Here is a 15807-nt window from a genome sequence, read left to right as displayed (position 1 = left end):
TGTCAATAGGGGTGATATCTATGGGCTGCATGATTAATAGTTACCCTCTCAGCTGATTCTCTAACTTTAGCTGTGGATGTCTACAGTTAGTCCAGAGCTCCTATGACACTCTTGGCTGCTTTTCTGATTAATGTTCTTCTTGCCAGGAATGTCAGTTTAACAGGACAGCCATATATTCATTGGTTTGCAGCTGTGCAATATCCTTTTCATTTTTGGATGATGAATTATATAGTACTTTGTGAGATGGCCACAGTTCGACATATGTTTCATAATGTATCCCTGCTGTAACCGCTTCCATATCTTCAGCTGCAAAAACTACATCACTGCAAAAAGAAAGTCCAAACCCTGAGGTTTCTAAACCACTTACTCTCCTCTCCATTATTGCACATTGAGATTATGTCCATAAACACCAGTCGTACTTGTCAGATTCTTGACAAGGAAAAGACCTAGCGGAGTCCAAACTGCATTGGGAACAAGCCCAACAAGCCCTGCTACCCCATATTCCTCCAGCACTCCCCACAAAATTCATTGTGGAATAAGGACATAACCATTCCCCAGATCAACAAATACCTTTAGAGCAGAAAAGCAAACTCCTATTATTCCCTAAGCAGTGCAGTAAAAGCAAAGATCTGGTGATAGTTACACAGCCAGGATGAAAGCTAAATTGTTCCTCCCAAATTGAGTTTCAGTGAGAGTCTTCTCTTCGACACCATAGAGCAAGCTTTATTCAGGAGGTTTAAAAGTGATAAACTTTGGATTGTTGGAATATACTCTCTTGTCCGATTTCTTGTCTCCCAGGTCACTGGTGCTGTCCTAATCCTCCATGTGACAATGAAGTGTGTCATCCACACTGTCCAAAGCCTTAAGCATCTGAGGCCAAATATCTTTCACACCTAGGTCCCTTTTTTAATTACCTCTGCCCTGTTACCCTGTTGATGGAATCAGCCTGTCCCCAAAGGAGAACCAAACCCCACAGTCCTTCTTCAGCCTGATTTCTTCCATCACCATGGCCCATTCAAATCAAATGTACTCATGCTTCCTCAAGGCATAATATACATATTTTTTTGGAAGTATTAGTTGCAGATTATGTAACTCTTATGCCAATTTTTTTCCCAGTTCACACTGTTGGTAACCTTCCTTGCTACAGGATCCAACTCACTATGAGGTGATGTCCAAGCCATAATGCCATAGGCCCAGTGATAAAATAAAATGTGTCCTTGAAATGTATGCCAAGGTGGCTTGTTATTAACTGTACTTATAAATCACCATTTGCTTGAACATGGTGTTTGTTATGGACATACCAGAAGTCCAAAAGTAAAACACTGCTTAGATTCATCTTTGTGAGGCCATTCTTTACATGTTTTGTTGAATTGCCACCTTAACATGATGAAGGGTTTGTGCACCCCATGACAATGGGAGCTAATTTTTGGAGCTTCAACTCTCAGTAGAGAGTTGCATGGCAAACAAACCTAAGGAGAAGGATTAGACCAAGAGTGGTTCAATGATATGAAAAGGCAGAGCACAAGAAGATGCAAACCTTGCCCAGATGAAAGATACCAGGCTATCCTGCTGGAGCCATACGTCTAGGACAGGGGTGGGCAACTCCAGGCCTAGAGGGCTGGTCTCCTGCAACTTTTAGATGTGTCTCAACTTTAACACACCTGAGTCAAATAATGAGGTCATTAGTAGGACTCTGGAGAACCAGACTGCAGCTGGAACCAGACTGCAGCTGGAGGTGATTCAGCTGTTGGTTTCAAGTGTGTTGGATCAGGGAGACATCTAAGAGTTGCAGGACACCGGCCATCGAGGACCAGGATTGCCCACCCCTGGTCTAAGAGGAAACTATCAGACAATCACTTGATGTTCAACCTTCAGGTTTGGCCAAATTTTTGCGCTAGGACTTCGCCGTCCTACACGGATTTTTGTGCACTATTTTTACCTGTTAGAGTCTAGAATTTACAGGGTTTTTCTGTGCACGCAATGACCCTCAATCACTCGCCACTTTTACATAAATAGATAAAAAGTAAAGATAAAAACATTAAAAACATCGAAGACATCAAAAACCTGCACTCTAACCCTAATTTAGCCATAAGCTACGTTAGCTTATGGCTAATTTAGCCATAAGCTAATTTAGAGTTCCCATAAGCAACTCTTAACAGGTGGGTTTTAAATTGAGATTTAAAGGCACCCAGTGTTTCAGTTGTTTTACAGTTTTATGGAAGTTTGTTCCAAAATTGTGGTGCATAGAAACTGAATGCTGCTTCTCCTCGTTTGGTTCTGATTCTGGGGATGCAGAGCAGTCCAGAACCAAAGATCTGAGGGGTCTAGACGGTTGGTACAGCAATAACAGATCTTTAATGTATTGTGGTGCTAAACCGTTCAGTGATTTATAAACTAACAACAGTATTTTAAAGTCTATCCTCTGAGCTACAGGGAGCCAGTGTAGGGACTTTAAAACTGGTGTTATGTGCTCTACCTTCCTGGTTTTAATCAGAACGTGAGCTGCAGTGTTCTGGATCAGCTGCAGCTGTTTGATTAATTTGTTAGTCAGACCTGTGAAGACGCTGTTGCAGTAATCAATGCGGCTAAAGATAAACGCATGGATGAGTTTCTCTAGATCGCGCTGAGACATTAGTCCTCTAATCCTGGAAATGTTCTTCAGGTGATAGAAGGCCGACTTTGTGACTGTCTTAATGTGGCTCTGCAGGTTCTGGTCAGAGTCCATCACTACTCCCAGGTTACGGGCTGATCGCTGGTTTTCAGTTCTAATAACTGAAGCTGTACATTGATTCTAGTTCGCTCCTCTTTAGGTCCAAAGATAATAACTTCAATTTTGTTTCTGTTCAGCTGGAGAAAGTTTTGCCACATCCACACATTTATCTGTTCTAAGCATGTGTTCAGTGATTGGATGGGTTCAGAGTCACCTGGTGACATCGTGATGTAGAGCTGTCTATCATCTGCGTAGTTATGGTAGCTAATCTATTTCCTGTTATAACCTGAGCCAGTGGGAGCATATAAATATTGAAAAGAAGGGGTCCTAGGATTGAACCTTGGGGTACCCCACATGTGACCTTTGACCTCTCTGATGACAAGTTTCCGATTGAAACAAAGACATCCCTGTTCTTTATGTAAGATTCAAACCAGTTGAGCACTGGACCGGAGAGTCCGACCCAACTCTCCAGTCGATTCATTAGAATATCATGGTCAACAGTGTCGAAAGCTGCACTGAGGTCCAACAGAACCAGCACTGTGGTTCACAGTTGGTATGTATATGGGTATCATTCAACACTTTCACAAGGGCCGTCTCTGTACTGTGGTGAGCACGAAAACCAGACTGGAAGGAGTCAAAGCTATTGGTTATTGTTATGAAGTTATTGAGTTGTTTAAAAGCTGCTTTTTCAATAATTTTGCTGATGAATGGGAGGTTGGAGATCAGCCTGTAATTCTGCAGTAGTGATTTGTCTAGATTGTTCTTTTTTATCAGTGGTTTGATAACTGCTGTTTTCAAAGCCTGGGGGAAAACACCTGAAGACAGCGATGAGTTCGCTATTTGGATCAGATCATTAGCAACGACAGGCAGGACTTTCTTAAAGAAATGTGTGGGTAGGACATCCAGACAGCAGGAACTGGAGCTTAATTGACTTATAATTTCCTCTATGGTTTTATAATTAAGTAGTTGAAATTGGGTCATTTTTCCGGCATTTGTTTTGTTTGGGCATAGCATTGGTACTGACTTTGGAGTGGATGTGCAGATTAATCCTCTGATCTTTTGAATCTTTTTTGAAAAGAAACTGGAAAACTTTTTGCAGGCGGCATTCGATTGAAGTTCAGGTGGTAACGCCACATGGTAACGATCTTGTTGGCCATGATGGTGTCACCTGGAGGATAGATTTTACCAATTGGCAATTTCTAATTGTTAATATACTGTATGTGTTGAGGAATCTTAGATAATCATTGCAATGAACAGGAATAAAGTGGATTGTAAATTTAATAAAATTACGATGACGTCTGTTTTGAATGTATGCTATATAACTGCACTGACATAAACAGAAACATATTTCATGGTCAAATGGACTTCAGTTCCGTTACTTATAAGTTTCAATCTGCAAAGGTCAAAAGCGGTAATGGGTGTAGAATTGGTCTATTATGCTGTTTGTCCCTTAGACATCTATGTGGATAAGTCACCAAGTCAGTAAGTCAATGTCACAGAGAAATGAAGTCATTTTTTCCTGACCTAACTCTAAACTACTGCTCAGGCTCTAACTTCGCTAGACCTTTCCCATTTAGCCTGAGTGCTTCTGTGAGCTCAGAGGAGAGCTGCTGGCAGGCAACCAGACATCAGCAGTGGTAATATAAAGGCTTAAAGACAGACAGGACTCCAGAGGCTCTGGCAAGCCTTCCCTCATGTATTTTGCCTAATAAAGTCCATTACACTCAATATCCTCACCTTAGTTGTCTACCATTTATGACACCATTGAGGGGGCCTGGTGGATTTATGGTTATTAAAATGTCCCCCAGAAAATTGGATTTCTATTAAATGCTAAGGGAAGGAATTTTAACAAGCTAATCTGTTGGCAAGGTCTTCGCAGTTTTCCACTTGAAAGGTGAAAAAGTGAAGGTAAGAAAGTGAACGCTTGTCCATAGCTTACATAACATTTCACATAGTACCTAGTAAGATTAGTTTAAACTCAAATCATAAATTTACAATGAAAATCAGAGTCAAAGACAGTAAACACCCAATCTGCAAACAGCACCACCGAGTACAAGCATTTTGAGATTGTCACTGCCACGTAGAAAAATTATGCCTTTGCACCCTCTTGTGGTGCCCATATATAATTACATTTTTTGTAAGAATAAGAAATTGTTTGTTCCATTACTTTAATTTATGTATGAAAAATGTATGTACCTTCAATGGATATTGTTTCCTCAGAAGAATTTATTCAAATGTTGTCTTATTTGGGAAGATTAAAAAAACCAAAAACAAAAAAACTTAATTTTAGAGCTCAATTAAACTGGGTGTTTTAACCTCTATTCAAAGATAAAGTTCAGGAAGCAAAATAAAAAACCCTGTGATTAAGCTGTCTGGAAAATGTTCAGAACCACTCGCTTAACAATAGCTGGGAGGCTCTTTTTACAGCTGCTTACAGTTTGAGCCTTTATAACAGAATAAATTTCATTCAACATCTGCTTGCTTCAGCGAACAGGAAAATGCAGCTTTGTATGCTGTCCTTTTGTTGTCATTGTGCACTCTCACAGAAATTGTTTCTAGAATTTATGGCATGAAAGATCTGACCATTTTTTTTCTTAATTTCATAAGTGAATGACGTGTTTTGTTTTTTTTTTTCAAAGTAATGACTAGCTTTGAGACCACAAATATGTGGGGAGGGTGGGTGAAATAGCACGTTTTACAGCTCATGTTACAGTGCCAGTGAAGCTAAGATATAACTAAAATGCATTTTTGACCTAAATTGAATAAATCACCATTACATTTAAAGATATATTCCAACAAATGCATAATAAGCTAAATTTTATTTAAATAAAATATTAAAACAATTTATTTTTGTGAGTCTTAGTAACTGTTGCACACGAAGAGTGCAAAAGGTTTTTGACAAAAAATAGTAATATTTCCAAACTTGTTTATCCCAAATTTGCCTCAATCATGCAAATAGATTTAATTTCAACGGGATTTCAGCAAAGTTAAAGGGCACATTGGAAAAAGAAAGGTTTACAATCTACTGTGCCATGATAAATGTTGTGATAGCAGGATACACAGAGAAAAATACGCACAATAGTGTCCTCATCTGGTTCGAGAAGGACTTGCAGTAGACTGAAAACGTTCTAGTCAAAAATGTGATCCAAAGACAGTCTTCAAGTGAAGGGAAAGCCCAGTTACATTTCCGCAATCTTTGCTACAGAAAAACTACAGAATCCCCACAGAATTCAGGTTAACCTTTTTTTTTCCTTCTATGCTTTTAGCCACATTCTTTATTATCCAAGTGTCTTTTAACATGGAAGTCTGCCCTTGTTTAGGTCATGCTGTCTCTCTTATTTAATAAGCTCTTATTTAATAAGCTGCAGACTAGTCCCAAGATGGCATGGTACATACATAAGGAATCAGCAATTGTAACGTTTTGCATCACAGACTCTGTCCAATATTCAGTCAGTGTTACTTTCTGGAATTTAGCTTGCATTGCTTTCCTCTTCTCTTCAGTCTCAGAAAGCTGCTGCAGAAAGTTTACAACAGTTTTAAAACTCAAATATATAATAAAGTAAAAAAAAAAAAAACATTTTAATCTTTTAATATAGTCACTTGTTACACTTGTGACTAACACTGACTGCAGTCACTCTACTAAACACAAGGTGCCACTGTAGAGAAAATAATACTGCTACACAGCCAGAGTGGCATCAAGAATTTATTAGAAGTCCACATTTTGCACACAAAACATATCACATTTAAACTTATCACTGGATGACCAATCACAGATGCATATAAGTCTTTATTGACTGAAAGCAATACTGTCCACATGTTAGCATAGCTAAGCATAAGTATACTATTTTACTCTCCTCCGTTAGCATGAAATACTTGTCCACATAGACATAATATAAGTTATAAGTTAATATATTATGTCTATGCTTCTCCAGTTCAGAACTACAGTCACTTCACAACTCTCACGTCCATAAACACAATAAAACACAATTTCATTTTTAGAATCTTGACAAGAATGTCTTAAAGTTTATTAGAGACAAATAGTCATCAAATGATGTTGTGTTTTCTTGTTCAGTACTCATCTTTAAAATGAATCACACTTCTTTTGTTAGATAGCTCTGTTCACTTTATTGCTAACGTTCAGTCTTCGGTTAACTTCATCTCTACTTCTCTGTCAGAACAGTGTTGCCTTTACACAAGAACTCGCTCTCATTGCCCCCGGTGGACAATAGCAGTACGACATACACATAAACAAAGTGACAGGATACAGAACTTGCAGCTTTAGCTTTCAAAGTAAATTAGAAAACATGAACACATAACACAAAATAACTCAAAGACAAGGTAAGATGAGAACACGAATGACAACAAGGTTCTTCATCAACTTTAATTTCTCCAGCTTAAGTACTCTTTTAATAACTACATTTGAATTTCATCATTTTTTAAAAGTATTTCTTTAGTTTTAGTTATTGATCATTCACTGTACATTTTCTTTTTGATTATTGGCTTGTGTCAGAATTGATTTTTACTCTGATATTTTGCAGAAGTGCAATTGTCTTGTATGCAGTGTCAGTACTACCCCAAGAAATTAAGCTATGTCTCAGAATGGAGTTAGCCTTACAAGGCCTGAAATATCTTACAGATTAGTTGTTTGGATGTTTTGTTTTATTATTTCTTTCTACATTTCTTTCAGTTCTTTGAAGTGAAGCAGTGATTACAACCTCCAGCAGTGTCTTATCAACCTGGGGCCTGTAGTGAAGATGCAGCCATCTGCCTGCTTCACAGGCCTGTAAAGATCATGTATTTAGATTTTTCAGAGTGATCAATGCAATGTTGCCTTAAGTGCAACTCAAAAAAATATGCCTTGTCATTTGTCTGAATATTTTTTTAAGTCTATACAAACTACAGTTTGTACAATTTAAAATGTATCTGAGTCTCACTGGAGCTTAACATTTCTATTTATTCTGTACATGTCAGAATCCCAGATGGAGTGGAATTTAAAATGCAATATAAAGGCTACAACAAGAGAGAAGCAAACAGATTACAGGGACAGAGCAGATTATACGACTCGAAGAAGCTCATATTTCTTTAATGTTTGCAGCCACATTGCATATGCAGTCTTCAAGTCTGAGGAAGAAGTTTCTTTTTTTAAACCACCTTCTTGTTTTGCAGCAGGGCTGCTCAGTAGCACAGATGTCCGCACAGATATGACTACGGTTTGACTACACCTTTTAATTAGCTCATGTCCCAGTGCAAGAAGTACATGGAGAGAATTTATGTATACAGAAAGCAGTAATGTGCCCCATTTCAGCCAGTTAAGGTTTTTTCTGTTTTTCCCCACAACAAAGGGACTGACAAATTTGCTTACTATCAAATGGGTTCCAAAAGAAATTAATAACTGCTGTATTCAGAATTAAAAGCCATCAGAATACATGACAGTGTAATGTTCTTTATACCCATAGAAATAACTGAAGCTTCAGTGTATCATTTTGATTTCAGAAATTTAATTCAGATTGACTAAATTACCATTAAAAAGACTGAAAAAGATTAGATGCAATGACACTGATTTGTCACCAGATGGCAGTTCATGACTATCTCCACTGAATAACTAAATAGAATTTACCACCTTTGATTGTGCAATAAAACACATATGTAGATTAAATCAGGGACAAGCTTAGAAGTTTAAAGCTATACACAGAAATTTAGACAATATTTCTGTTATTCTTTCTGTTGGCTAAAACAAACAAACAAAAAAATCGAATGACTCTCTAAGTTGAAATTGTAATATTTTTTATTCATTATAACACAGCTCTTCATCTATTGGATCTTGCTACTTTTAGCCATGACCTTTACAAATTTGGTTTTCAAAAAAGCAATCTAAATTATTTTTTTCAGAGGGATAAAAAGTATATATTGGCTACTCTGGTAAATAGCATAATCCATCCATCCATCCATCAATTTTCTGTACACCCTTGTCCCAAATAGCATAATGGGTTTTGTTTTTTGTTTTTCTGAACACTGAATCCTCCTGGGTCCCTTTGTGATTAACGCTCTTCTGATTAACGCTTAGCTGGGGGACAACTTATGTGTTGCAATATGGCAAAATGAGAATAAAAAATAAGATTATAAGGGGTATCAATATTTTTGCAATAAACTGTAAATGTGGGTATTCTTTTCTTGAGTGCTGCAGAAGACTGATGCTTTGGTTTATGTCACAAAAAACAACTGACAGTGCCAGAGATAAAGCTTAAAGTAGTGGAAGAAAACCCTATAAGTCTCAATCAATTTCTAAGATGAGAAACTAATCAGTTTGTCTGCGTGAATGATGTGTTCTTTGAGAATCCTAAATGGGTTAATTTGTGCTCACAGGTATAGTGAGTGTGTTGATCCATCTAATGTCTCTTTCCTTAGCGTAAATAATTTATACATTTTAATTTAAATTAAAATCTTTGAAATAAGTAAAAGCTAGACAAAACTTTCTGCTAAATATTATTTTTGATGAGTTTATGCTATTGCTTTAGTAGTCAGCAGGGCAGATTTTTTTGTGCAGTGCAGCACTATTGCTTTAGATGTAATACCTTCTGACAAAGTGTCCTGCCTGACGAAGCACGACTGAACCTCTCAAATCTCTCTTTAAGCATTCCATAAAGTCATAGTCTAACACAGCTTCAGATCTGTTGTTTGAGTGTCAATTAATTTTTATTACAAGGACATAATATGCATCTAATTATTAAAGTGAATCCGTGAGCTCAGGCAGGATTCTTTGTCACAGCAAGTAGATCGGTTTCTCTGTTAGATGAAATCATTACGTGTAATCTCTCAGGTGGCGCTTGTTAATGTTAATACAGCAATTATTAGAAAGCACCTTGTTTTTCCACCCTAACAACTTAGTAATGAAGTCGTCATTTGTTTTTGCCTTTGGAAAAAAAAACAAAACAAAAAAAAAAAACAGTGCCAGGAAAGAGGCAAAATAGTGCTGTAATGTAGAAGTGGGTAAAATTAAACTTTGAAAAATTAAAATGAAAAGTCATGATAAATTTTTTTCATATTTATCCACTATAATTTGCTTAAAAAACAGTTTTATTCTAATTTCTTTAATTTCATTTAGCTGTTTTAGTTCTGAGTCAAGTGAATTTTAGTGTGATTATTATTATTTCTCACCCTATTTGTAATAGTGATTAGTTAACTTCTTTGTATTAAAAATGTTTAAGAAGTGAATAATCTAGTGACAAATATTTGCAACCCATTTCTCCAATGTCTAATTAAGCATTTCTTGAAAGTCTTGAATCAATTGCTCTTTTATGTCAGAGCATTTTAAGACACATCAATTCACTGATGCTTTCCTAACCCCATATAACAAATTCAGGAATTTCCTTTCTATAAATATTATTTTTGAACAATTAACCATATTATTCTCAGTTAAAAAATATTTGTTGTTATTCCTGTGTGGTAAGAAAATAATTAGTAGAATTTTTGCACACTACAGGATCAGGATTATGTGTGGTTAGAGTGATGTGGAATTGAACTTAACTGTGGAATTGAACTTAACTGTGGCTCAATAATAGAGCATTTTAGAAAAAAAATATGGTGAAAAAATACAGATTGAATATCATAAGTGGGTAAGATGAGCTACAGAGTACATGATATTGAGCTAAAATTAAAATAAAATGTTTGTTTTAAAAAAATATATACTTCTATTTTTTGGCACATCCATCATTCCATATATTCCAAGCTTGCTGTTAAGTCAGTGATGTATTTTGATTAAAAGCATGTGCTCAAAGGGGAAAATGGTATTCAGATTTGTTCTCTAATTAGCAGAGATGGGTCAGGATTAAAGGCAGGGAATGCCAAGGGCTGTTGGTTTGCTGTTTATTTATGCATGTATGCCACAAGAGACATGAATAAATGATGAAATAAGCATGTAATACATCATTATCAAAATGGTGGCTAGTAAAACACAAGCCAGAGAGTCATTTGGGGGCAGTTTTGTATGGAAGAATGTTTTGGGTTTTCAATGTGCTCATTTATGCACACAAGTGAGAAAAGTACTTATATCTGTCATGACCTGTGTAAGAATCAGAAGTAGAGACCCTTGTTCATGGTGACAACCTGTCTGTTCCTGAAAGGCATCAAGTCATCTTTGCTTTAGGATAACTGGCAGTGATTGCTGAGCATGCAAGCTCTGTCTCAAAGTAACTGGTCACCATTAGCTGAACATTGCCCCAAACCTGTAATCACTCCCCTAAAATAAAACCATTGACGATCAAAGAATGTGAACTTGATCAAAGAATTTTGTCTTTATTTTAAGCAAATGAGAGCAGCATGAGTCATAACATTTCTTTATTTTTGTTACAGATTTCATTCTCAACATTCCTGTGTTCAAAGGGGAAAAAACATGAAATTATTTAATTAAGATCACATTACCAACCCAACTTAATAATCCTAAATTCACCGTAATCCTGCTCCAACCCATTGTAGTTTTCTTTCTCTATTTCTTATCCCTCCAATAAAAGTGATGCATGGTTTCCCCCATGGTCCTTCAATCCCACTCTTTGTTTAGGTAATCTAAACAGATGTGGACTTCCCTCAAAGTCCCCCATCAACTCTGCGCCCCTTCTCACATAAACTAATCCGAACCATGAATGTGATAGCAGAGTGCCATCTGCTGTGCTCAAATGCTCTCTGAGATGGGCAGAGCTCCACATCTGGACTACTGCCTGCCCATCCTGTTTTCTACTTATTATCCTCTTTATATACAGTCCCCACCACTCACTCAGAATGCAACAAGGATTTAAAAGCTCATCAGGCTTTATAGTCTTAATAAATCAGCATCACAGTCAGGGATACACCAGATGTTAATATAAAGTAATGTGTGCAGCTATTTTGGAAAGAAAAACCAAATTGAGATCTGATCAAATTACATAATTTATTGTTTTACATTCACATATACCATGTTTTTTCTTTTACCAGCTTCTGATCAGGGGTTAAACTGGAGTTTCGTTCAAGATAAAAACTTGTTTCTACGATTTAGATATAATTATAAGTGTGCAGATATCTTTTTTCTGTACCTACTAATTTGAACACTTCAGTGGCACCAAATATTAACATTGAAACAAGAAACAATTAATGTAAACAATGAATGCAGTTCATCAAATGTGTTTTTTAGTGATAAATAATAATGGATGTTGGAAAAGGTTGATACATGATCCAGTTTTATTTTACAACATCAAAGTCAGGTTGCCTCAGTAAAAGATCTGAAAACTTACTGATTAAGAACTGGAGATGTTGCAGTTAAACCTCTATTAATTGTCAAAAGATCATTCATTTATATTTTGTCACAGATTCCTGTTGAGACATCTAGAAACACATCATCATGTTACATTTGGATCCTCTGACTACTCACATTTAATGTTAAATAGAAAGAGTTTTGCAAAAAAAATATATATATATTTCCAAAGTGTTCTGCCAGCTGCCACTATAAGAAATGACTAAGTAATTAGAAATGAAATGAACACTGATTTCCAACACTTTAGATCTGATGAGTTACAGTTATCACCATGTGGTGATCAGAGGGTTAACCACTGATGATCTGCACCCGGTGCTGTAAATGGGATATTCAGTTTGATGCCAGAAATGCCAGTCGAGCAGATTATCTTTGAAACTAACAATCTGTAACTGCTAAGGGATGCCATGTCCAGAAATAATAGACACTCCGCTAGAGTAATTAGTATATACCCAGACAAGAGTGTATTGAGAGGTAGTAGATGTTTGCATATATTCATGTGTTATGTTACATTAAAGACATTTTTGGACAGCTTTTTTATTTGATTTGTTTTTTTTTTTTAGATGAAATGATTATAAAACAAACAACTTTAAAATTAGAAAACAACAACGGTGAAAAGAAGTTAGATTTAATAATGGATTTAATCTAATCTATGCATTCATATAGGCACAGATTTATACACCCACTAATGTTTGGTGAACTCGTTTGTCTGTTAGGAACTTGAACAGAAACTATATTATTGTTTGAAACCAAAATCAAGTTATTGGCAAATGCTTTACGTTTCCTCTATTCAGAATTTGTAAAGCTCTTTCAAATTGGCTGAATTTGTGGCAAAAAAAATGGAAACGCATTTTTTTGCCACAAAAAAAAAAAGTGCATTTTTTTCCGTATTTTTTTTTTACATAAATGGATTGACATAAATGCATTTATGTCAATTATGCATAAATGCATAAATGCATTTATGCATAAATCCATAAATCCATAAATGCATTTATGGATTGACATAAATGCATTTATGTCAATCCATTTTGACATAAATGGATTTGATTTATGTCAAAATCCATAGAATTTTGACATAAATTCTATGGATTTTCAATAGAATGTATGTCAAGGCCAATCCGGCACCTAAATCTTGTCCTGTTCTTTTGATTTAAAAGCTGTTTTTTTATGTGCTTAGGCTTGTTGTTCAATACCTCACTGTTGTGATGTATCAAAATACCAACTCAAACTCAACCATAAGAAGAATTGACGAGAGTAATTGGGAACAATCCAAAAATAAACAAGATGTAGGTCTACCATAAACTGAAAAATTCTGAAACACTTGGTTCTCCCTTAATGGTGGAGTGACCTATTTTTAAAACTTAGGTCAATTTAAAGCCCCCAAAGCTTTATTAGGTGATGTTACTAATAAAATGGAGTGATTTATTTATTTGATGTGCAAAAAGTCAATTGACTCTACTCTATTTCAGCACCATCAAAGATATACTGGAGAAGTCTTTTGAGACAGATATTGATTGAGTCATTAATCTGAATTACCACATCTAGACACACAGAAGATACATGTCCGACAACCAAACGGATGCTTTAGACTTCACTGCCTGTAGATCTTCCATCTGCATGCATTCTTCTTTGGTACGTATTCACGAATGTACACAGACAATGTAAAGACAAGGTTGCAGAAAAAAGACACATGAGGGAAGGCGTTGCTTTTCCTATGAACAAACAATGATATAATAGAAAAGGTGGTTTAAAAGGCAGGAGGGCCCTGATGTTTACTACATGGAAAATGCAATAGATGGTAGATTACGATCCCATCAGACCAAAGACTTTGCCTTGACATTTAGGTTGTAGTGAAAGAGGATGTTCCAGTAAGTGCAGCTGAGTCTTTCTCACTCTTTGTTTTTAGATGTACTTCTTTACTTACTTTTGTGGCTTTTGTGTTTTTCACTAAGCCCAATCCATCTACAAACTCCAAGTAGCTCACATAGACAAGTGTAAAAATTATAATAAATCCCTAGTTAATTTTGCAAATGCTCTGTATTTTCTTCACGTTTACAAAAATTCCTTGCAAAGGTAACAAATGAAAACTAACCACTGAACACAGATTTACCAGATCCCTGTTTTAAGCATTAAGCATTTCTGAAATTGAATTCATAAATAACAGAATAAAGAGGAATAAACTGAGCAGAATTGCTTTTTCAGGTTTAGATAGGACAGGCATGACCAAGTCCAGTCACTGAGACCTCGACTGCAGGACACCTGAATTAAATGACTCCTTAGCATGTCATTAATTTCTGAAGATGCCTGGCAAAGTGCCATTCAATTGACTCTGGTGTGTTGGACAAAATAGATAATAGCTCTGGACTGGACTGGGGATATAAGTAATCTTTATCCACATGTATTTACAGTAAAGCCTCTGATTGATTTCTTAAGCTAAGCAACATAAATGCCTCTGTATTTTCTACCAAACCACTTGTCTTTGGCAGAAACTTGTGCAGGTATAGATGCAAATATGTTTTACTAGACAGTAGATGTTTGTGATACTACCTATTTAGGTAACAAGCCGATACCAAATAAATACAGGACCCTGATTGCCGACACTAATATTTTTATTTAATTTTGATGAGTCATCAAACTTTTTGATATTCATGTTTTTGTGTTTTTTCCTTTGAATTATTTTGGTCAAACCTAGGACAGAATTTGGACAAAGTTTACCTACAAATGCAAAAATTAGCATTTGACAGCAAATCAAAAAAATCTTTTTGAGATAGAGTTGAAAAACTATTGAGTAAAATTTCAAGAGTGAATCTGAAACTAAAGTGTCGATCAATACGTTAGTATTGATCCAGTACTGACACCAACATGGTATTTATACTGTCGATATTTTGGATCGATTCGCCCGCATCTACTATAATTTAAGTGCAATTCAAATACGTCGCTAGTTGCACCACATATAAATATAGTTTTTTGCAAAAAACTTTATGTGGCAAATACTGACTTCATTTGCTGAGTGAGTGAGTCAGTCAATGAGAGATTCAAAGATCTATCCCCTCCTCCCATTTTGTGATAGCAGCTAACTCGTTCTTCATTCAATTTTAATGTGTTTACCACACCAGATGAATTTCTCCAAACACACATCTGTCAGAGTGATGACAATCACTAAGTGATCCCCAGTGGGTGATTGCAGTAACACCCGTTCCCCCTCACCATCCTGTGCATATGGGAAATATGTGATGCCATTTGGCTTTAAAAAAATGTGCAACTTTAGACAGTCAATCATGAGTCACAGAGACATGTCATTTCAGAATGCGAATTTGTCAGAAATTTACTCAGACATAGTTGGTAAAAACAAAATAATACAATCACCAAAAAACTGCACATCATTTTTTAATTAATTCTTCTTTTAACATTAGCTTTACAACAGGCAGTATGCTGTATTTTCTTGGAGAATACATTCTGAGGATAGCTGGCTCTGCCAAACTGCCAGACTGTCTCCTTAGATGCAGTGAATGAACTCTTTTACGGGAACACGCACTGATGCTCATGGCTGCCCACAGCTGTACTGTCCCTGATTCACCTCAAGCACTCTTTGTTTTAAATGACATTTCAAAAGGACAAAGAACTGTGTTGTTTTATGCAAATCTTTACCCCTCTACGTAAAGATCAAAGAGTATGAGAATGCAGTTTTCTGATTTGAAATGATAAGCATAAAAGCATCAAGATGAACGACATTGTAAAATGCAAAAATGGTACACTTTACTGCATAGGTGCCTAAATCCAGTAAATCACAAGGCAAGTGTGGTGTGTATATATATATATA

The sequence above is a fragment of the Poecilia formosa genome, unplaced genomic scaffold (assembly GCF_000485575.1).
Source record: "Poecilia formosa unplaced genomic scaffold, Poecilia_formosa-5.1.2 Scaffold18, whole genome shotgun sequence".
In the NCBI taxonomy this organism is placed as follows: domain Eukaryota; kingdom Metazoa; phylum Chordata; class Actinopteri; order Cyprinodontiformes; family Poeciliidae; genus Poecilia; species Poecilia formosa.
The sequence above is the reverse complement of the archived record's forward strand: the minus strand, read 5'-3'. Positions refer to the sequence as shown.